At 44.2% G+C, this 24947-nt stretch overlaps 1 protein-coding gene and 1 long non-coding RNA gene across 22 annotated transcripts in view; one reads left to right on the top strand and one right to left on the bottom strand.

The window, feature by feature from the left end:
* The window catches only part of Rgs6 (regulator of G-protein signaling 6), a 536804-nt gene that overhangs the window by 187729 nt on the left and 324128 nt on the right, over positions 1-24947 (bottom strand).
* On the top strand, positions 17441-22464 carry LOC148005383 (uncharacterized). Its single transcript, XR_015623196.1, has 3 exons — positions 17441-17970; positions 18252-18373; positions 19087-22464. It is a non-coding gene; the product is annotated as an uncharacterized LOC148005383 (long non-coding RNA).

Below are 24947 nucleotides of genomic sequence, written 5' to 3'. Positions count from 1 at the left end.
TGTCAGGTTGGCCTCCATTGGGGATTTTTTTGACCTTCCTTTACATACCAGCTGAGTGGCCAGAAAAGGAAACTCATTCTTAAGAGTGCTTTATGTACCTAGGGGCTTCTGTGGTCTGGCCAAAGACACATAGCAGAGTCTTGTGAACTAATAAATCTGTGCAGGGAAAGGAAACACTGCTCTGTTCCACGTTCCCTTTCCTCTTGGGCACGGTTGTGATGTTCGGAGCCAAAGCAGCCATCTTGTGACCATGAAGGAGAAGCCAGGAGAGCAGCTGATAGGCGGCAGAAAGTCAAGAAACTGTCAGAGGCAGCGATCAATCTGCCTCCAAGCTCTTATTAGAAGCACCCACCCCTACCCCACCCAAATATACACACTGGGAGTCAGACTTCCTGCTATTTTAGGGTGAAAAATACATTTGTGACAGATACAGTAACTATAAAGTTAGTTCGGGAGGAAAAAGTACATCTAGCACACTCAGATTCATACACTGGGACTCCTGGTTAAAATGAGCCATGCATCCCTTTGTTAGCTAGGAAGCTTAGCATCAAGCCTACAGGAAATATCTGGTTGCTTTATTTAGTGGAAATGGCCCAAAGTCAGGGAAAGAAATATTTGAAGTGATTTTATAACGGACCTGCCTCAAGCATGCTTAGATCAGGGGCAAACTGCAGGCTTTTAGCATTTCCTTCCAACTCCATTTTCTCTTGTTCATTTCTTCCTTGCTTTCATTTACTTTCTCTGTTCCTTCTCCTGCTCCCTGCCCTCCACAGATCATAACTCAAGAACCTTCTCATACATTATGACATTGTTATTTCTTCATTTTCCTTGTGTTGTCTTTGAGAGAACTTGGGAAATAGGTGGGAAGCAAGGTTTGTGCTGGTTGGCCATTCCTCTCTCAATTCCATCCCTCAGCCCTCTGATTTCAGGGGTGAGGGGCTTTGGTAACCAGAGGACAGCATCCTGAGGGGCATGGAAGACAGCAGAAGCAGGTGGGGGGTTGGGGGGTGGGCGATGGAGGAGCAGCTTCCAGGGTCGGGGAGTCTTAAAGCTCTACAGGCGAAGGAGAAAGAAAGAGAAAAGCAAGCAATCTGAGTGTCTGTTGACTGACAGGCCACCACTGTGGAACTCTAGCCTGGTGGCTTTGAGAGCATGTGACCTGTGCTGAGAAGATGCACACACGATGACAGTGTGCCGTCACACTGTGAAGAGAGCCTATGAGAGGCTATCGGGGAAGCCTGGTTGCAACAGAAGACAGCAGTCTTTTGGAGATGCCAGTACCATGAGATGACCACCAAGAACAGCAGTGGCCGTGGAGTAGAGGCATCTGGAATGTAGAAGACAAGGTATGCACTACAATGGGTAGAGCTGAGAAGTGACCCAAGCCCTTGGAGGACACCAGAAGACTGTGAGTGGATCCCGGACATTGGCCAGTTAGAGTTTGATTTCGATTTTGATTGTGACTGTGCCCTGATATTATTCCCTCTGGAAGGAATAGAGTATTTTAGTGGAGCCCAAAGTTAAAAGACTTTAAATTTTAAAAGAGATTAGGTATTTTAAAGGGATTGAAATTTTAATATGTAAGAATTTGTAAAGACTGTGGGACACTTAAAGTTATTTAGATCTAGGGGACGAATAAGAAAGTAAGGGTTGATGAGGCTTAATAGTGATGTGTTTGTCAAGTTGGCAAGGGGTCAATTTATTGTCTGGTTTTGTGTGTCAACTTGACACAAGCTGGAGTTATCACATAAAAGGAGCCTCAGTTGAGGAAACACCTTCATAAGACCCAGCTGTAAGGCATTTTCTCAACTAGTGATCAAGGGTGCAGGACCCAGTCCATTGTGGGTGGTGCCATCCCTGGGCTGGTAGTCCTGGGTTCTATAAGAGAGCAAGCTGAGCAAGCCAGGGGAAGCAAGCTAGTAAGTAACATCCCTCCATGGCCTCTGCATCAGCTCCTGCTTCCTGGCCTGCTTCAGTTGCAGTCCTGACTTCCTTTGGTGATGAACAGCAATGTGGAAGTGTAAGCTGAATAAACCCTTTCCTCCCCAACTTGCTTCTTAGTCATAATGTTTGTGCAGGAATAGAAACCCTGACTAAGACAGAAATCAAACACTGAAACAAAATACTCCAAAGTAAGCAAACAAAAAACTTATGGACCAAACTGAGAAACTCTTTTTGTGTAAATGAACTCTGCAGGGAGCAGCTGTGTACAGTGCGGGCTGTTGGGGTCAACACTCTTCTGTGGGCATTGATGCTGCCCAGGAACAATTAATGTTTTTTCAGATGTTAGAACCCCTCGGGCTGGAGTTTGGGGCTGGGGCTGTTTCAGATTACTGCTTCAAGTGTATGAGGAAGTTAACGCTGACCTCTTTTTTAACCAGGAAGTTGGGGGCAGGACTCTACACGTTCCTCCTGTAGCACTGATGATCACTCTTTCTCTTCTCAGAGTGACAACTCTGGTTTGTCACTGCTCTAGAATCAAGCCAGAGGTTTGTATGCAAATTAACTGTACAGCCTCGATTGTAAGAGAGCCCAGCCATGGACTGGGCTTTGAGGATGTTCTGGATCCCAGAGATGCTTTTCGGTCGTCATCATAGAAACAAAAAGGGCTGACACAAACCACGCGAAATGCCCATCCTGGACTTGGCTGTAGTACACTTATGCTGAATTAATTTAATATTAAAAAATAGAATAGTGACAATATTGGTTTTCTCTTTCCATTTTACAAAAGGGGGGCTCTCTTGACCTCGAGTGGCAGGATTACCCCCACTTTGATGTCCATGCATTAAACATTAACAATCTGACCATGTTACTCTCCCAGGCCAAGTTTTATCAGCATTTACTTCTGACGTTGGTCCTTGCTGGTAAATTATTTTTAAAATGTTTGCGCGCCAGAGGTTGCAGGATGAGAACCACACGGTGGCATAACAGAGATTATTATAGGCCTTTGAAGATTGGAAATCGGCAGAATGGGTTGTGCATGAGGCTCTTTGCTTGTTTTGCTTTTATTAGAATACTTCTTGGGGAGCAACAGACCTGGTCCTTTTGTGATAGGATTTTTGAGTCAGGCTCAGAAAGCATTAGCTGCATTGTGCCCTGCAAAGGCTGGCACTCCAAAGACAGCCCACCCTTCCTATGCACAGAGCTCTTCCTGGGGCAGAGGTTCTCAACCTGTGGGTCGAGATCCCTTTGTGAGGTCACGCATCAGATACTTTACATATTGGATATTTACATTACAATTCATAACAGTAGCAAAATTACAGTTACGAAGTAACAATGAAATAATTTTGTGGTTGGGGCTCCCCACAACATGAGGAACTGTATTAAAGGGTCACAGCATTGGAGAGGTTGACAACCACTGATCTGTTTGCCAGGTAACTGAGACACAGCAGGTGTTCTCTCCCTAATGATGCTTGCTGGAATCCAGGGACCATAAAGGAGGTGTCTGATGGATGATCTCTCTCCAACACTCGCCCAGGATCTGAGAATTACCAATCCTCAAGTATGAGGATTTGAGGATTTCCAGCCTCCTGTCTCTTTTGCCGCCCATCAGCCCCCCTCATTCCTTAGAATGGTTTTCTCTGTTTTCTTCTAGGAATTCTTGACCTTCATGGGGAGAGGGATCTGGATTGTTAGGCTTTCCTCCAGCAGCAGCTGGGTTTGAGGCTCAGGCAAAGTAGGCTGTGAATGGAGCTCCCCGGTGTAAATTATGTATATGAATGTGAAGGCAGCCAGCAGCATCCTGTGGTGGGATTCCAGCCTGCTCTGCGGAACCCAAAGGTGGGGCCTGCCACGGAAAGGGCAGCCCATGCAAATTACTCAGACAACTGTATCTTGCCAAGGCTTGGCTAAGTAAGAAGCGCACACGCGATGTACGTTATCATTCCTAGCAGAAACCAGAGAAAACCATTCTAAGGAATGAGGGGCAGAGAAAGAGACAGGAGACTAGAAATCAGTGCATTCCAGAACAAGACTCAGCGATGTATCACACACACACACACACACACACACACACACACACACACACACACACACACACACACACGGGCTGTCTTCAAAAGAAGAGGTTGACTTTTGGTTTGCTAGAGCATAGAGGAGAGACATGAAGCCTCTCTGTCGCTACTTAGGCTTCTCTGATGCCAGACATTTCTTCTGTCAGCCTGCTAGAACACGCCTGGCAGCCTTGGAGTGCCGTCTCTGACCTCCATTAGATACTGTTCCTGGCTTTGCTCAGGAGAGCCCAAGAGGCTGGGGACGATGGGGCAAGGAGAGCATGGAAGGGCACCAGTAATGGCTACTCTTCTCTGAAGAGCTGAGAGCGCGGGATGGAGAGGCGAGAGAGATGAGCTGTCTTCCCAGAGAGCTGGACAGCTGCAGGGCATCCCAAAGATACAACTTATAACTGCTGGGAGAGGGGAGGGAGGAGAAGGACTGGAGAAAATGCTTTGGAAGGGGGATCGCAGAAACCATCAGCCATACTCCTGAAAATACATCTCTCCCATGGCAGACATTTTCTGAGCATAATTCTGCGGGTCACTGTGGTGTGGCGGCACAGGTGGCCGGCAAGCATGGATTCTCTCCGCCAGGGGTTTTGAGAAGGCAGGCTGCTGCCATCTTTGTGAGTGGCCTTTTTGTCTTGAGCATGAAAGAAAGAACCTCCTGGAAAGAGCATGTAGCTTAAAAGGCTTTGCTGGGGCTTTCAACGCATGTGTTCTTCCAGACGCATGAATTAATAATAAAATCATATTTATCAAGCGAGCAGCCTAAAGTTCACAAGATCGCCTGAGGACTGGGCTAGGGAGCCGTTCTAAGCCAAGTGCAAATATGTACACTAGCAACCTTGGGCATGCTGAGGGATCAGAACAGCCCAGGTGGAAGTCAGTTTGGGGGTCATCTCCTGACAAGACACACAGTGTCTGTTCATTCACTTGCCATTCAGTCGGTCACTCACAGTGTGGGGACATCGAGAGCCGAAAAACGTACCGACCCGTCTGCTAGCACTCATGTCAGCCTCTGGGTTGGAGACGGATTGCAAACTGTGGTTCTCAGCCTGGAAAACCTTATCACAGTGTACATCACAAGGAAGCCTGGTATCAGTGTCCCCACCTCCACATGCCAGGGTCCCTTTTCATCCCTGCTCCTCAGGACTGGGTAAAGGGGTGGTAGCAGGCTCATGGTGAGCTCCTCTGGACTAACCCAGCTCTGCTTTACGTGTTTTGCATGCACGTGTGCACATGCACATAAATCTCTGATGTGAGGGGGTAAAGCACAGGGAACCCTGATTTAATATATGGAGAACCTAAATTAAGGAGTGGTCAGAAATGATCATACTAAGCAAACTGAGCCAGTCTCTGATAGACAAATATGTTTTCTCTCATTTGTTGCTTCTAGATAATGTTTTGAAATTTTATTTTATTTATATTTATGTCTGCCTGCCTGCCCCCCACTCCGTGTGTGTGTGTGTGTGTGTGTGTGTGTGTGTGTGTGTGTGTGTGTGTGACCCATGGAGGCCAAAAGAGGGCACCTGGCTGGAGTGACAGGCGGTTGTGAGCCAGCTGGTGTGGGTGCTAGGAATCCAGTCTCTTGCAAGAACAATAAAGGCTGTTAACCGCTGAGTCATCTTTTCTGTTCCTCCTAGATTTCATATAGTTACATAGACACATGTATATGTACATGACCTGAAGTAGAAGTGAAACTGTGTAGGGCAGAAAGGGAGTCAACGGGAAGGGCTAGGGAGGAAGAGGAGGAGGTAGGGGTGGTGTGGGAGGAGTACTCACGTCACAAATGCTCGTGAAAATGCCCTCGTGTAACCAGGACCACTACAGTGAAGATGAACAAGGAATATTTTTTAAACAGATATGAATCAAAATCAAGAGCCCACACTAAATAAAACCAGTTGTGTGTGATAAAGAATCCAACCCCTGAATCTGAAGTCGTCTGCTTTATTAATTCTTATCGAGGGAGAATCTTTAGAGAAAAGGACTCTGAAGTTAAACGAACAGGGCCTGAAATGGCTGGATGTCTTCCAGTCCATCTAGAGTGAAAGGCCAGAGGTAGGTACTCAGGTTAAGTTCTTGGTGTAAATGTTTTTCCCTTTCTTATTTCCTTGATCACAACTTCTGGGTGAATGTCCCATCTTTTAGCTGGTGCTGAATATATAAATGTGTGTGCATGGATAGCTTAGCGACAGGATCTATATTTATTATGTATGGCTAAGAGCTCTGTCTTAGTTAGGGTGTTACTGCTGTGAACAGACACCATGACCAAGGCAAGTCTTACAAATGACAACATTTAATTGGGGCTGGCTTAGAGGTTCAGAGGTTCAGGCCATTATCACCAAGGTGGGCAGCATCCAGGCAGGCATGGTGCAGGCAGAGCTGAGAGTTCTACATCTTCATCTGAAGGTTGCTAGTGGAAGACTGAGTTCTAGGCAGCTAGGGTTAGAGTCTGAAAGCCCACACCCACAGTGACACACCTACTCCAACAGGGGACACCTTTTAATAGTGCCACTCTCTGGGCCAAGCATGTATAAACCATAACAGGCTCTATATGAAAATGCATGTTTTACTAGAATAGATACTTACACCTGTAGCTTATCTGAGTAGATCTGAACAGACATTAATGTTAATTATTTAGTTAATTATCAGTTAAGCAGCACCATGAAGAGCATTCCTTGTGGGCAAGACAGAACACTTTGCTTTCTCTGAGCTACGGAATTTTAGGGGACTGTGAAAATAAGTCAGAATATACAAATAGCTATAAAATGGGGTAGCAAACAGAAAATGGGAGGGGTCTTGAAGTTCAAAGGCAGCAAAACCAACTTCTGGGGCTTGGGCCGTAGCTTGGCGGATCCCTACTACCATGGGAAACCAGGCATGCCGGTGTACAACTATGATCCCCACACTGGAGTGGTGGAGACAGGACGTTAAGGTTATCCTCCGAGACACTTTGAAAGGCCAGTCTAAGCCAGAGGAAATCTTATCAAAATAAGCTAGCTTCTGTTCGAGAAGGGACTCTGGAAGAAGGCAGATTTGAGCTGAGTCCTGAATAGCAGTGGGGTTTGCTGTGTCCTTGTGTCTGGACAGGGCAGATACTTGGTTAGGGTTCGGTGCTGAAACACCATAGAACATAGGATAAAATCTTTTATCCTTTATGGAAAGTCATTCTCAAGGCAAATCAAAACAAGCCATGGAAGGACCAATCGGAGTGGGGTGGGGACAGGGTAATCAGATTAGGAGATGTACGACTGTGTACCTAAGTGCTATGAGAATCATGAGAAGTTCAATGTGTGGGCTAAGAATAGTTCCTGCAAAGAAATCAGAAGTCTAAAGGTTTGTAAGTTGCAACTGGGTAAGAAATTTCACAGGTAGACAAGACTGTTATGTAGACATATGGAAATATCTATAGTAAGACACGTATATAATCAATGTAAACTAAACTTCAAAATATCATTCAGGAGCATCAGGACCTTTAAAGGCACTCTTTAATGAGGAAGCTTAGCATTTCAAAGCTTTGATTCCCTTTGATGAATAGCTTTCCAGTTGCCCCCAAATCTCAGCTTTACTTTTCCATGGAGAAGGTGACTCTAAAGTTCATTTAGAAAAAGAAGAAATAGGAAACAGAATTCAAGTACAGCTCACAGGAAATAATAGACTTTACACCCACGATGATTAAAATGAATTCTCATGTGAGTGCAGGAGAGACAGGACAATTGAACTCAGACCAGAAAGCTGTGTCTGTCAATAATTGATTAAGATGACCCTGCACATTTGCAGGGGAAAGATGAATTATTCTCGAGAAGAAAATCAACTGCAAAAGCAAAGTTTTAGGTCTTTATTTCATACCTTATGTCAGCATAAATGTCAGGCAAATTAACGATTTAAGTGGAAATATTACACTATTAAAGTAGAGACCAAAACACCAGGAGAATTTCTTTATATGATTACAGAATAGAAAGCACACCTCTCACCTAACTCAAGAGCCAGAATCCATAATGGAAGATACATTGGATGACATAAAACAAAATAAAAATCTGGGCAGAAAAACCTGCTACAAACAAACAAACAAACAAATAAAAAGCTTCTCAGAGTCAATAGGGAAAAGGCCAGAAAATACAGATGACTCTGAAGTCCGTGGAGAGAGATGACCTCTTATAGCCAAGAAGAGTGGAAACTAAAACCACAGGGTTTGACAGTCTTCACCTGTCTGTTGGAGTAAGATCAGAGAGTATGATGATGCCGGATTGAGGAAGACGTGGGAACACAGTCTTCAAATTGCCTGTGGGACTCTGGATGGGAACAAAGTTTATGGACAGCTATTTGACAGTGTCTATAAAAATTTCAGTGCGCATAGCCTTGGATTCCCACTTCCAGCTTGCCAGAATTTATTTCTTCAGAAACCTCACTAAAGCCAGACTCCTGGTTATAGAACCAGAGCAGAAATATGTGCACTAACAGGGAGCATGAGAAATGCGTTTGCGTTCGTTCTACAGGATCCTGTGCAGCTCAAACAAGAGGACGAATGAATAAACAAAGCCAAGCACTGTCTCCCAGTTTAGTTCCTGAAGGAACTGGCCCTGTGGCCACGCTTCTCCAGGTCTTGGCTCTGCTATTTTCCTGGTTGTCTTCTATTTTCGCTGCTCACCGGCAGTGACTTTGGACTGATGTTGGCCTACAGTCACACCACAGCTCTGTCACATCGGTCAAGGTTAGACCACAAAAATCCAACAAAGAAACGAAATCCCACTCTCGTCTCCAAATTAATTGAATCATACAGTGGCCAGCGCTGAAGAGTCCAGCAAGTCCCAGGAGAGTGAACCATCTTCGCCTTTCTTGCCACGTGCTCATGGAGTTGACATAACCCTCAACTCCCCATTTGTTTCCGGCGACTTAACCCTCTGAGTGTCAGGTTTTATTTGGCTGTAAATAGGACAAGGTATGTCCACTTCAAGTTTTGAGGAAATAGAATCAAAGTTATGCTTATGTACTGTTTTAAAATCATTTCGATGGTGCTAGGGGAAAAAACCAATAAGAGCGCGGGAAATTCAGGAAACACAATCCAGGCATCCAAGGCTCCTTCCACCTTTGGGTGATTCTTCAACAGGGGCCGCTGGCTACAAAAACGTGAGGAGCTCCCTGTGCTAAAAATCCCGCTTATTGATTTCAATGGTCTGATGGGTAAATTAGACTCAGAGTAAGTAGAAAACAAGAGATAGTTTAAAAAAGAGGAATAAATGAAACGGAAAATTTGCTAATAGGAAAATATCATTTATGCCCAGAGCTGAAATTTTCAAAAAGATCAATAAAATTGAAGAATTTTTATTTTTTTTTCTAATGAAGAGAAAAAGAGACAGGGCACACCACTGGCCTCAGAGAAGTGAGTAGGAACATTACTATTGATTCCCAGGTGTAATATGGCTGAGTGGTTATTTCTCTAAGAGGAGAGATACAAGTGAGTAGTAAGCTCAAAGGCATCTAAAAAGTGAAAATCAAAACCACAATGAAATCCCAGTTTATACTCAACAGGATGGCGATGGGAAAAGGTGTGTGTGTGTGTGTGTGTGTGTGTGTGTGTGTGTGTGTGTCTCTGTGTGTCTGTGTATGTGTGTGTATGTCTGTGTGTGTGGCGTCTGTGTGTGTATGTGTGTGTGTGTCTGTGTGTGTGTCTGTGTGTGTATGTGTGTATGTGTGTGTGTGTGTGTAGTCTGTGTGTGGTGTGTGTGTGGTGTCTGTGTGTGTGTGAGAGTGTGTGTGTGTGTGAGAGTGTGTGCGTGTCTTGTGTGTCTGTGTGTGTGTGTCTGTGTGTGTGTGTGAGAGTGTGTATGTGTGTCTGTGTGTGTGTGAGAGTGTGTGTGTGTCTGTGTGTATCTGTGTGTATGTGTATGTGTGTGTCTGTGTGTGTGAGAGTGTGTGTGTGTCTGTGTGTATCTGTGTGTATGTGTATGTGTGTGTCTGTGTGTGTGAGAGTGTGTGTGTGTCTTGTGTGTCTGTGTGTGTGTGTATGAGAGTGTGTGTGTGTCTGTGTGTGTGTATGAGAGTGTGTGTGTGTCTGTGTGTATCTGTGTGTATGTGTATGTGTGTGTCTGTGTGTGTGTGAGAGTGTGTGTGTCTGTGTGTGTCATCTGTGTGTGTGTGTATGTGTGTATGTGTGTCTGTGTGTGAGTGTGTGTCTGTGTGTGAGTGTGTGTGTGTCTGTGTGTGTCATCTGTGTGTGTGTGTATGTGTGTGTGTGTGTGCAGAGAAAGTGGAACCTTCACATCCTTGATATAGGACAATAACCTGATATAGTTGTTCTGGAAAATAATCTGACCATTCCTCAGAAGCTACAGCATGCCTCTCCCTGATGAGCCAGCCACTCTATATCTATCTGCCAAAGACCTGGGATGGGGTGAGGCCCCAGGGTATCTATGGTGACAACTCTATCTGAGACTCCCAGTAGTGGGGGGATATGGATCCTGAAGTGGCCATTTCCTGTAGCCAGGCATGACTACCTGTGGAGGGATAAGGACGGCAATCCACCCACAAAACCTTTGACCCAAAATGTGATCTACCTACAAGGTGAGTGGGGATGAAGATGGACCAGAGACAGAGGGAACGGCCAACCAGTGGCTGGCCCAACTTGAGACCCCTCCCATGGCTGAGGACCAATCCTGGCACTATTAATGACACTCTGTTATGCTTGCAGACAGGAGCCTCGCCTAACTGTCCTCTGAGAGGCTCCACCCAGGAGCCAAGGGAAACAGATGCAGAGACCCACATCCAAACATTAGACAGAGCTTGGGGAGTTGCGGGGAGGATTGAGTGATCTGAAGAGAACAGAAACTCCAAAGGAAGGCCAACAGAGCCAACTCACTGGACCCTTGGTGGCTTCCAGAGACTGAATCACCAGCCCAAGAGCAGGCATGGCCCCCCGCACATGTGTAACACATGTGCAGCTTCATTTCATGTGCTCCCCAACAACTGGAGTCAGGGCTGTCTCTGAATCTATCGTCTGCCTGTGGCTCTCCTAACTGGGCTGCCTTGGCTGGCCTCAGTGGGAGAGACACGCCTAGTCCTGTAGTGGTGGGGGTCGGGGTGGTGTAGTGGGAAAGTGGGGGGTAAGGGGATGGGGGATACCCAGTAGTCCCTGTTCTCAGAAGAGAAGGGGAGGAGGGAATGGGGGAAGATCTGTATGAAGGGGTACTAGGAGGGGAAGGAGCCTGATACTGGGCTGGAAAGTGAACAAATAAGTATTTTAAAAAGAGGGAAAGAAAGAGAAAGACATTTTTAGACCTAGTACTAACTGAAAACCAGAGTAGACACAGTTACCACAGGTAAAGAATGTCAATTGCAAGTATCTCTCATAAACGCGAACACAGAAATTACTGGGACAAGCCTTAAAAATCAAACAGACCGATACATGGGAAGAAGAAGGAATCGTGGTCAAATGAGTTTCATCTCAAGAAAGCTGCCTACCGTCCCACACCAACCAGTGTTGCTTGAGATATGAATGGATTAGGTGGAAGAAGAAGATGACAAACTAAATGGATGCAGAAAACTATACTTGAAGAAACATTCATAACAAGACCCTGTAAGAGGGCATAGACTTTCAATGCAGTACTGCAGTGAATTGGAACTTTGTTCAGCTAAGTATAGTTTAGTTCTGCCTCGCAGCAACTACAAACTAGTCTATAAGACCGAGAGAAGGGCATACACACACACACACACACACACACACACACACACACACACACACATTTTACAAAATAATGAAGATGTAAACAGTCCATGAACCATGAGGAGAAAAGTATGTTTATGAAGATAATCCTCACAAAGAAATAGTGACAAGGGCAACTGCTGTGCTGTTTATAACAGCATCAAGTCATTAAGTCATCTATGGACATTTAATGTAGGACATACATGAGATTCATTCAGAAAACTGTAACATACCACTGAGAGGAGTAACTATGGCGCCAGGACTTGAAGAAGTATACCATGTTCTGCGACCAGGAGACTCGATGCTGCTAGCCTGCTGGCTTTTCCCAGACTTAAGAGATCCTAACAGATCTCGATGAATAATTTTGGTATCTGTTTTGTAGAAATTAATATGTTGATTCTACAGTCCCTACAGGGCACAGCATTGATGAGAGGAAAGAGAAAGAGGATAAGGAGATAAAATAGGAAATTACAAAGTAGAGACAAGGGTATACATGGGAGCTCACACCTTTATGTGAAAAAAAATCAGTTTCAAACAAGATGCCTAACTGCAAAACCTTTAATGGATGTGTAGGGGAATGACTGGTTATCTATATGTAGAACAAAAACAAATTTTAACCCCAACCCACTCTGTGTGTGTATGTGTGTGTGTGTGTGTGTGTGTGTGTGTGTGTGTGTGCATACATACACATCTCAAGACAGATCATAGATATAAATACATACAGTTTAAGTATAAATCTTCCAGAAGAAAATAGAAATGAATGCTTTCATGATTTAGTGGAGGGGGAGATTTCCCCGAATACAGAAAGCAATAACTATAAAAGAAAAATGTCCACAAATTGAAAACTGTTCATAAAAAACACATTTTCAATAAAACAGATTCAAAACCCGAAGAAACGCTCGCCAAATTTTAATAGAACAAAGACCTTTGATCCAGGATATATGAGAAACTCCCACCAGTTAGTAATACGAAGACCAGTGATGCAGTATTTGAAAGGGCAGAAAGTTGGGCATTTCACAAAATACAGAATGATGGCCAGCAGGCTGTGAAAAGGCATTGATTGGTCTTACTACTCAGAGATGCCCGTGGATGGCATAAATACTGCAACCTATCCGCCAGTAAGAATGGAGGAAATTCGAAGAGCCAAGGATTTCGAGCTGTAAATGAGAGGCAACAACCAGAGTGCAAAAAGGACACCCATTTTATAAAGTCTTTATGTTTATATATGTATATATGTGTATGTGTGTAAGTGTGCATGTATAGGTGTTTATGTATGTGTATGTATGTGTATACATGTACACATATATAATTTAAAAGATATACATTTCTCTGATCTCATAAAATTTCCATTTGGTATCTAACTAGAGAAATGGAAATATATGTCCCCAAAATATCCTAGACAAGAATTTCCCAATAGCTTTTTCATACTAGCTAAATACTAGAAACAACCCAGTCACCTTCCATGGGAGAAGGAGTAAACTGCAGTTCATTCATTCATACAAGAGAACAGTACATGGGCAGGAACACAGCACTGATATATGACATCATCTGGAGGAATTCTACTAAGTGAGGAAACCAGACACAAATTATGGCATGAGCTCACTTATACAGAATTCTAGAATTGAAAATTAGACATGGTGACAGACGTCCAATCTCTAGCTGCTTTATCTCAATGAATAATGAGAGGAGTTTCTGGGACGAGAGACATAGATTTTGATTGAGTCAGTAGCTATGGGTTTGTCAGAAAAGATCAAACACCATCCCATGTGTTCCATAGTATGTAAATCTACCTCAGTACCAACAGATAACTGAAAGGTCACGCAGATCGTTAGCTGCACATCTGGTGCGTTATTTTGCTCGCACAGGAACAAATGGTGACAGCAGTCTTCTTTGTGTGTGTTTATTTACCCTTCCCGCTGTCTGCTTAGACGCAACGGAATGTCAGATACAAATGCTACAGTAAATAAGCCTTACCGTGCTATAGTATAATCTATACAATTATTCTAAATATGTAGACAATAAAAAGTTAAAGCAGGGCAACTGAAAGTGTTCTTTACAGCAATAAAAGCTGGCGGAAGGTGCTATTATCCAACTTGTGGCTTCAGTTGTCACCTATAGAGTATCCAGGTCACTGGCTTGCGAGGTCCCCAGGGATGTAGTAGCAGCCACCTCAGGGGTAGGCAGAACTTTGGGGAAGGGAACTGGAAAGTGTCAGTTTTGGCCTCTCTTATCCCTAGTTCTTTTTAGCTGCACACATTGGGGCTTTATGTAAGAATTTTCTTTGAGAGGATTCTAATGTTAAAATTGGAAAAATTATGCCTAAATTTTCTTTCTAAAAATTTTCTTCCCCCTTTGGATGTGTTCTACTGTTCTACACTGTAGATGGGTGGCTTAAATCACAATTTTTATATAAGGCAAACTTTGTAAAGGGACTGTAAATTTTTTGCAATAAACAGCAATGAGAGCCCCTAACCAACGTCAGACAAGCGGGCATGTGCATCCAATTCTGCAGGAGGGCCAGAAGTTTAAGGCTACCCTGGACTGCGCAGTCTAAGATCCTGGGGGAGGAAAGAAAAAGGGGGCTCCATTAGTTACTGTTACTGCTGTGAACACCCAACATAAACAACTTGAAGGCAAGGAAGGATTTACTTAGGCTCCTGATTTCAGAAATCTCAGGTCATAGTTGATTGGCCCTGTGTAGTTGGACAGAATACCCTGGGGGTTGGGAGCAGGTGGTAGAAGGGAGCCTTACTTTGTGGTATGTAGGAAGCCAATAGAGGAGGTAGAAGGGCCCTAAAGACCCGCCTCTCAGTGAGCCACTTCCTCCTGCTAGATTCCTCCCCCTAAAACATTCTAGAACTTTCCAAAGTAGTTCCACCAGCTCAAATCCAGACCCTTGGTCCTCAACCCAGGACCCTTTTAGGGGGAGGATATTTTTTATCCAAACTCTAACAAAACAATGTCTGATAGACCCCTAACTAGGCAGCCTCAGTCTCCAGAGGCTTCTCCTTTTGTGGAATAAATTACCTGGTGGACATCTCTGTTGGGTTGTTCCTACCAACCACTCCCAGTCCCAGTCCCAGTCTCAGGCTACTGCAGTGATGACTGCTTTCAGTGACAGGCTTATCCAAGGTTAACCTTCTGTAAGCCAAGACAGTCAAGACATTCCCCTCCCATTTACACAGACCATGTTCAAGCAGAACTCGACGAAACTAGTTTCAGAAGCTCCTTCATTAGCCTGAGAGAATGAATGAGTTTGTGCTCACTGTGAGCAAATGGTCATAACTGACATGCTCCCACATGGTGTCTGTGCACTGCTGTGTCCTCAGACAATCCACAACTGATAGTGCCGGACGCCTGTTTGTAAACTAATTGTGAGAGTTAGCGTTAGGTTACCAGCTTGACTGGACACAGTGCCCAGCTGTTTGATCAAACATCGTTCTGGTGTATCTATCTGTGAGGCTGTTTCTGGAGGAGGTAAACATTTGAATGGGTAGACCTAGTCAGGGAAGATTGCCCTCCATTATCATATAGTGCTTTTGGTAACAACCACTTAGGAGACGCCATTCTTTAATAGCACCAAGGAAACTGATTATCCCAAGAGGAAGAGGGAAAATCTCCTGCCTCCAGATGCATGGGAGCTCTTCCCGTGTTCTGAATATGCTGATATTTGAGCTGCATTTGAAGCCCTGACTCTCCTTTTTCCAGGCCTTGGATTCACACTGGATTCATACTGCCAGCTCTCTTATGTCTCCAGCTCGAAGACTCAGATTGCAGACCTTGGGATTTGTCGGCCTCTATGACTGTACAAGCTACCTACTGCCTTCTGGTAAGCCTGTTTTCTTCAAACATATAAGTACACATATGTACATATATGATATGACAGATATGACAAATACATGGATACCACATTTGAAATGGGTGTAAAATATACATAATATGCAAGCTATACACTTACTAACATGAAAGGAGATATAATATGCGCCTACACTCATTGAAATAGTTCTCTCCCCCTTACCTGTAATAATGATTTACATGGTTTCAGTAAAACTGTGATAAACCATGATCCAAAACGATTAAAAAGAAAATTCGCAAAGTTTAAATTTTATGCCATTTGAACAGCATGAAGAAATCTAGAACTTCTTGCTCCATCCTGCTTGGGTACAAATTGTCTTTGAATCCAGTGTATGTTCGTGCATACACTACCCACCCATTAGTCATGTTCTTAGCCACACGCTTGACTGTTGGTGCATGGCCCTGCTTATGCTCTAGTAACTCTGACTGTTCATAAATGATGGTCCTACTGTATGGAAAAAAAAAAACCACGCTGGTGATTTAGAAATAACAGCAAAACAACCTCTGCCTTTGAATGTAGAGGCAAGTGTCCTTGGCTTGATCAGGAGAGGAGATCATCATGGGTTGAATGGTCTACAGTGTATAGTAAGCCTCAATCTCCTGTCTGTGGTATCATGAAGGAGGAAACATGAATTCATGCTAATTTTTCTCTCATGCCTCGAATGCTTGACAAAGCAGATGCAATGACCACTGTGCACGGAGGATACCCACATCACAATCACAAAACATGGCGGATGCCCATGTCACAACCACAGAGCATGGCAGATGCCCATATCACCTCACATCATCACAAGGACAGAGTACAAGACATTGGGTATTGGAGACGGGGCATTCCGTAATTTTTACTGTATAGCCAGGACCTTTGGGTTATAGGTGTCCTGGAGTAGAAGGGGCAAAGAAGCTAACATGGTTTCAGGTCCTCCTTGCCTGGGCATGGTCACATGACCATGGTTTCTACATAGTCATCATGGCTTTGCAATAGCTTACCCCATCGGTTGGTAAATGAAGACCTGAGGGCCAAACCCAGACTGCCAGTTCTTTCTCCAGGTAAGTTTTCTGGGCCACAGCTACATCCATTTATTTTCTAATGTCTGATGTGTTACCAGAGCAGAAGTGAGAAGCTGTAACAGAGACGACATAGTTCATAGACGTGACATATCTATCTTTTACAGGAAAGGTGGACCTATTCACCCCCCTAGTGTCAGGTTTGCTGTCCATCTCGGTCCATATTTGGAAGTAATGAGCTGAGCTTATGCAGAGTATAGAACATAGGTCTTAAAGTGTGGAGACTGTGAACCACAGGCTAGCCAGGATTTTATTGACTCAGAATATGTGGGATTCTGACTGTTTCAGAGATAGGCAATGGAGCGGAGAAGTGGGGCAAGGGGTAGAGGCAGGCAGAGCAGGAATGGAGGAGGGAAAGAACCAAACAGCTCTTAGTGCCCCATGGCGACATGGCCCAAGCCTAGCTGGAGGAATGCGCCCTACCAAGATCAGTTCTTTTATCACTTTTCTTCACTGTCTGGGTCTCCGGCAACATATCCATCCATGGGTCCAGACTGATGAGGGACGGAAACACAACATTCTTGAATTTGTTACATGGTAGTGTCTCAACATAAAGCACAGCATATGGGGAGGGGTTCTGAGGGGTTTCCCAGGAAAGCATCCTTCTGAGGTAACTGTAGAAGTCAGCTATTTATTCAAGAGAGGATCCCTAAGGCAAGCAATGAACGTTAAAGGAAGCAAGTGCTGCAGTTTTGAAAATGGCCTGTAGAGGGCACTGTTAAAACAGTCTGGTTGGAAAAGAAGTCCGTTTAACACCGAGGGAAAGGGCAGGACCAAACTCACTTTCTAGACTCTAGGTTTGAGTGATTTTCAGTATCTCAGTCCTTTTTAATAATGCCATTCTTCTACTCGCCTGGGTTTTGTCATCATCATCGCCGCCGCCGCCACCTCCTCCTCCCCCTCCCCCTCCCCCTGCTCCTCCTCGTCCTCCTCCTTCTCCTTCTTCCTTTTTTCTTTTTGCTATTCATTCTGCCTCTCCTTTTCTTGGTAGTGGGAGGTGTGGCTGTCACCCTGTCCTTCTGTGTGTGGCCAGGAAAAGTAGGGATTGCTTAGCAAATACTTCTCAACACTGGCTTTTGATAGGTAACTCTGGGGTCATGAGATTGCAAAGACCTAGTGTATAAAAACTCTAAATCCAGTGGACAAGAAAATCTGTTTAGACTTTTAATACAAAGCAGATGCCACACGAACAAATGGCAATGTAGTTACAGTTCCTTATATGGGAAGAGGGAAAGGACAGGGTAAGTGAGGGACAAACAACTGCCACCGTAGCTTGCCTGCTGACGGAAGAACAGGGCTGTGGAGGTCAACACAGGGAGATCACTAACAATTGTGGGCCTGGCCTTCACAACACAGGTAATGCAGTCTGGTAAAATGTCACCTGGGAGTGGATTGGTCTCAGCCTGGCTGAGGGTAGAGAGTTGAGCAATGACTTGGGTGAACAGAAGAAGGGCCGAGTTGGAGAATCTGTGGTCATCTGGTAAAGGGCAGAAGTAGGGAGAGTGTTCGCCATAGCTGCCCTCTCGTCTTTGTCTTTTTCCTTGGAGAAAGAGGCTCTCCAGATTCTCTACTGGGGCAGGCGGCAGAACTCTCTGCCTCTGACACATCTGAGATTCAAATCTTTCTCCCTGTTCCAGATGCTTGGACGCTATAAACCATCCAGCCGGCTATGATGATTTTACAGGCGAATGTAGTTGCTTCCAGTGAACTCACGTGACGCTCTGGGAAGGTTAAGTGCAAACGGAACACTTCCTGAAAGGTATTAATGAGGGTCAATTTCTAACTAAACATATTTTCTTCCACTGCATACCCAGACCTCCCCACCCCTGGGCTTCTATAGTGGATATAGTAACACCGAGAGCTGCACAAGGGCTATTCTGATCAACCCTCAAAGTGTTGGGAGAGGTCTTGGGAGGCCATGAATGTCCTCAAGTTGGTACTCAGTGAAAGAGTTGATGCTACAAGAACCAATTCAAGGCAGTTTTCAAACTACATTAAACTGAACAATGAGGAAGGGAGTGGGCCAGTAATAAAAACAGAAGTAAAAAGTCACTACCTTCTAAGCACAAATATCAAAGGGCATAGGGAGAATGAGGTCAGGAAAACAGTTGGAAAAATAAGTGATTGATCAAACACTGGACCAGGGAGGGGACAGGAAGGATGAGCCCAACCCATGGATGGGTTTTCTGAAGTCTCTCCTGTAAGAACCCTCAAGATTTCAAAGCAGTCCAGCCACAGATTGGCTATAGGACCCTTGGCAAGGAAATCTCTCGTACTCCCTCGATGGCTTTTATGAGATGGATCTTCCAAGGATTTCTCAATTCCTAGTTCTTTGTGCTTTCCCACACCAAAATGGACTTCTCATTTATCTTTGAGTGAAAGGTTCCATTTGTCTTGACAGTGAAGAATAAACACATTTTAAATGCCAATTCTCTTCATGCTTGATTTTTTCTTTCTTTTTATTTTATACAGCCTAAAGACTGGCAGTAAACGCAACAGTCCCGACAGGAGCGACCAGCAAGTTTCAGCAAATGCAGTCATCAGGGTCGTGTTTATACTTCTTGTCATCAGCGGAACATCTGCCTAACTAGATGCTCTGACTATTTAAAGTCATAACCATCTGTCCCCACGAGATAACGTGTTCCTCTTACATCCTAGAAGGATGTGGAACTGGGAACTTATATTTTCTGTCCTGAGAGGGATGTGAAGATTGTGGCTTTCATTTTCTGTCAGAAGATGCCATTGGAGGTGCTGAGCATGGACCAGGTCTCACCTTTGACTCTGGTAGCAAAGAGGTCTTGGGTAAGTCACCTCTGCTCTGACTTTTCTGAAAGAGAAGCAGTAACACTTCCTGGGATGAGTGTGAATATGAAACGCGTGTACTGTTGGGCACAGAGCGTGTCCGAACTATAATGTCCTGAGGAACTTCGCTAATGGGGAGGCTGAGAACACTGTTTATCTGTGCTGCCTGGAAGGTAGCCTTTAGCTATTCTGCTGTGAAATGAGCACGGTATCAACAGACAGCACGGTAAGCAAGCTGGCTCTCTTCCTGATAAACTTAGTAACACAGGAAGTTGGGGGGGCAGAATTCTCCAAAATGTCAACCACAGAAGCCAAAGGAAAGAGCCTGGAAGAGAGGGTGAACAGACCAGATATATGACCATAGCACCCTTCAGTTCATACATCCATAAGAGACTAGAATGGTTTCCTGAGCTACTGACTAAAGGGTAACACCACATCCTTGGTAGAGATGCTTAAAGACCCATGTCAGAAAATTATGAACACTTTTCTAGTTTACTGGATATAAAGGCATAGGTTTCCTTTTAAAGTATGGGTTTTAATGGCTCAACAGAGTCCTTGCTATCATCTGGGGCATGCTTTGATTCTCTGAGATCACCATTTTTATGTTAGGACAAATGGACCCTACCCGAGTCTTGGGATCTAGATTCAGGTAACTCAATGTTAGCAAAACAGGGAAAACAGCTGTGTTTTAAGTTTTGTCTTAACAGGACATGTCTGTCAGGGTGAGAAGGAAATCCAAGACAACTCTGAACCCACCTTTCAGGGCTACCTACTGTTTGGAACTCTTAAGAGTGCTTCTTAGAAATGACAGCCATCTGGCTAGCTTGGTATTGCCCCCAGTCTTACTCCTTATCTTGCCTCAAAGCATCCTGGGCCTGCAAGCCATCACCATTTTTAACATGGGATAAGTACTAGACCTGTCACTTAGCACGCATCCTGCCTGGTTTCTCTCCAGCCTCCCCATTGTGAGGTAGGATCCTCTAACAGATCTAGGCTTAACACTCTCTTCCCAAGCAGAAGATTCCTGCTACCTCTGAGAACAGATGCTCCAGCCAATTTGTCCTAGGAGTGGAGGTAATAACTAGTCAAACATGCAGTCTATTTCCTGGACCCCTTTTATTCAGTGGTATGATCAAGTGAATGGCAGCATTATGGGATTGTGGTTATCAAGTGCTCTACCACGGAGATGCATCTTGTGGCTCAGGAACGCCTTGAACTTGTGCTCCCCCTGCCTCTGCCTTATCTTGTGAATGATAGGCCTGTGTTAACTGACCTGGCTCAGAGGAACAATTCCCAACATAAACTACACCCGTCATATTTCTATAATGTCCTCACCAGTGAATTGAACCAGACATTTGGGGAAGAATCTCATGTCATTAATTCTAGAACGCTTCCAAAAATCTGGAGGTGGTATTGCCCTAGGACAGAAGCCTGATGAAAACCTGCACAGCAGTACCATGGATGGAGAGGAATACAAAATGCCAACAGACTGAGCTTAGAGACCAAATAGGATTTGTCCTTGAGACACAATGATGGTTGATGTACGCAAATGAATATAATACCATTAACAAAACAAAATTACATGATCATCTCAATGCATGTAGGGAAAAGATTGACAGATTCATTCCCTGTTCAAGATTTATAAAAATCCCAACTCTCAAGAAACAGGGCATAGAACGAATCTATCTCCATATAAAAGATAACATATATGACTTGAGCACAGGCAACATCATAACCAGCGGTCCAAAACTGAAGGCTTTTCCTCTGAACCCGAGAACAGATAAGAATTCCTGTTCTGAACTTTTCTATTGACACACTCCCGAAAGGTCTAGCTAGGGCAATCAGGCAGGAAAATGAACCAAGGAGCATTCCCAACAGAAAGGAAGAAGAAAATGATCTCTGCCTGCAGATGACAGAATCTTCTATGTAGAAAGCACTGAATATTCAACAAAAATTTAAATGATTTCAGTGGAACTGCCTTGTACTAAATCAAGACCCGAACTCCAGCTGCATTTTTTTTTTATGCATCGACAACGAGCTGTCTACAAGGAAAACTAAGGAAACAATCGTACTTCACTAACATAAAAAGAAGAAAACCTAGAAGGGGCTATAGCTCAGGAGGGGAAAGGCTTACACGTCCACAGCCATTGTGAAGGAAGAAAGATTGATAAGAACTGTGAGGGAAGACTCAGAGAAAGAGGCATCTGACATTCATGGGCTGGAAGGGTAAATCCTGTTAAAATGTCCACACTGCCCAAAGCTGTTCATAAATTATTTAATTTATGCCTACAAAAATCTGAGTGGCGCTTATCACAAAAACAGAAAAGCAATCCTGGAATCCATAGAGAACCACAAGAGAAAAACAGAAATCAATAAATCTCGGGAAAGAACAAGGCCAGTAGCATCGTGTCCAGCATTTTCAAATTCATAACAGAGCTATGATGATCAAGATAATTTAACAGTGGCACAAAGACAGACGGGCTGATGGGAAGGACAGACAGCCGAGAGATAAACTGGGGCCAAGAATACCCCCTTGGGAGGGATATCCACTCCCACAAAACTGGATATCCACAGGGAAGGAGTCTAAGGCCATTCTCATACCACACCCAAGTTACTCCGGGATGACTTGGCTTAAATGTACGTGAGAATTGATAAAACCGCTAGAAGAAAACACAGCCGTAAATTAAGCATTGGGATGGGTATTATTGAACGTGATACTGAAATTAAAGTATGAAGTAAAATGTAGACGAATGACGTCAGACTAAAAAGCCTCTGCCCCACAAAGGAAAGCATTTGAAAACAAACAAACAAACAAACAAACAAACAAACAAACAGAACCACGAGGTAGAGAATGGGAGAGAACTTTTACAGACTGTGATGACTGGTCGTGGTTTAATGTTAAACATTGACAACTCCTAAAAAAACTCAGGAGTCATGAAAACACCAATTAAAACATGGGTAAATGGCTGAAACAAGCCAGAAATGGGCAGCTACCTTGGAAAAAATACCCAATGCTGTGGAATAAAAGAGACGGAGTCAGCATCATCATGAGGTCTTTCTTGCCTTACACTGGCTGAAATGGCTGGTTTGCATTGCTCTTTGTTTTCTGTTGTGTTTTCTGTTGTTGTTTTTTTAAAAGCAAGTGTTTCCAAAGAGGTTGAGGAATGGGGACTCTTCCTTAGTGGGTATGTGAGATGGCGCCCCTGCTGTGGGAAAGAGTGTAGAAAGGCCACAGGAGGCAGCCATCCTGCCGCTGAGCCCATGTTCAGAGTAAGTGAAATCAGAATGCACAGGAGTGAGCTGAACTCCTGAGTCCCTGAAGCATCATTGACAGCAGCCAAGGTACAGAAACATACCCAGATGCCCACTGACATATGGATGGAGAAAGCGTAGCATCTATGCCCTGTAGAGTATTGTCCAGTCTTAAAAACGGAAATCCTGCCATCAGACACAATGTGGATAGACTGTGAGGACAGTAGGGGACAAATGCTGAGTGTCACAGTTTTCTATGAGTATTTCACAAAGCCAAGGCCATGGAAACAGAAAGTAGTGTGGCGGTGGGCAGGGATTGGGAAAGGGAGAAAATAGGAATTGTTATTCATCAGAAAGAAAGCTTTACATTTTAAATATTTTTCTCCCTTTTTTTCTTTCCCTTCCCTTCCCTCCCTTTCTCTTCCCTCCCTCCTTTCTTTTCTTTTCTTCTCTTTTCTATAAGTCTCATGTATCGGCCTGACCTAGAACTTGCCACACAGCCGAAAATGTCCTTGTGCTTCTGATCTTCCCCCTTCAACTCCTCAGTGCTGGCATTATAAGCAAGTGCCAATGAGAAATACGAATTTTATGTAAAGTGAAAGGGTACCACTGGAAGATTTTTAGCAACAGTGGCATCTCATTTGTATATATTTTTTTAAGCCACAGTGGCATGATGTCCACAAAAATCTATACAAACATAGTGGTTTGTGCAGTTCTGGGGATCAAACCTAGGATTTTGTGGGTGCTAATTCCTGAACCTGAGCTATGAGAACATACATAAAATTATGTTTTTATAGGGGCTGGAGAGATGGTTAAGATCACGTGCTACTCTTGCAGAGGACCCATGTTTGGTTCCTAGCACCCACATGGCAGCTCACAACTGTCTGTAACTCCAGTTCCAGGGGATTGGATACCCTCTGGTAGCTTCTGTGGGCATCAGGCATGGTTGTGGTACACAGACATACATGTGGCCAAACACTTCTATACATAAAATTGAAATAAATAAATCTTTAAAAAAATCATACTCTTAATACATAAAGAAGTAGGAAAACTAAAAGGAGATACAATGTTTGAGAGTGAGCCAGAGACGGCTACTTTGATGGTGGCACCACAGGTATTTGCCTATGTCCAAACTCATCAAACTATGTGCATTAGATATGCATCATTTTGTATGTTAACTGTACTTCAGTAAAGTGATTACACTGTCTCTGAGATCTTAACAAACAAGGGGACTCTGAGCCTGTGATTGAATCAGGGGTACTCAAGACCAGGAATCGGAGGTGGTTACCTCAGTCCATGAGGTCCCTGCCTTTCTCTCAACTCTTCTCTTGGCTGCCACAGATATGGGGATCCCTGTTCCTAGTCAGAGAGTCAGTGTTTCCCAACGAGTTAGGCATAGCAATTGATTTCAGGAACTGAAAAGGGTTTCACATTAGTCATCTCTCACAGGGACTTCAAAACGAATGTCTACTGGTGCCCTAGTCATGAAGAGGAATAAAGGTGCAGAAAGGGCACATATGCTTTACGGAGGGAAGGCACAAGTGAGTGACCACAGAGCCATCACATAATCTCCCATGGCAGCCATAACAGTGTCAAAGGCCTGGACCATAGCCAGTGTCCTATAAACTTCTTCACTCTTTCTCACAGTCCGGAAGTTCCTCCATTTTCTTGGCCCTCTATTTCAGGTCTGGCATGCATGAGAGATCTACTGCACAATAATCTTTAACAATCATGAGCAGTCTGTGAGCGCTCTGTGGCTTAAAATATATGCAAATGAGATGTCATTGTGGCGTAAAATCTTCCAAAGACACCCTTTCGCTTTACGTAAAATCTGCGTTTCTCACAGGGGCTTTCAATGTCCTACAGTGTTTGGCTCCTTGCCAGCTCCTTCCACTATGGTTGGCATCTGAGATATACCGAGCTCACTTTTGCTATTGGTCCCCCACCCCTTGTTCTCTCTCCTGGAGCGGGCTTCTTCCAGGCCTGGCATCCATGTCTCCTTTCTTCAACGGTCTCTACCTCAGAGGGCTATTACCTGACTGGCCACCCCAGCTGCCCTCAGTCACGTGGTCCCCCTCTTCGGTTTACCACCTTTATTGAATTTATCACCTGAGAGGCAGAAACCCGGTGTCACTTGTATCTGTCGTCAGGATAACATGGCCAGCTCTCAGGTTTGGATTTACCCCTTTGCTTTCTCTTATTCTAAGGCTCTTGCTTGATTTCCCAGTTTTTAGCTCACTCTCCTGCCTCACTGCTGCATCGACATACCACAGACATCC

The sequence above is a fragment of the Rattus norvegicus genome, chromosome 6, assembly GCF_021556685.1.
Source record: "Rattus norvegicus strain SHRSP/BbbUtx chromosome 6, alternate assembly SHRSP_T2T, whole genome shotgun sequence".
NCBI classification, from domain to species: domain Eukaryota; kingdom Metazoa; phylum Chordata; class Mammalia; order Rodentia; family Muridae; genus Rattus; species Rattus norvegicus.
The sequence above is the reverse complement of the archived record's forward strand: the minus strand, read 5'-3'. Positions and strand labels throughout refer to the sequence as shown.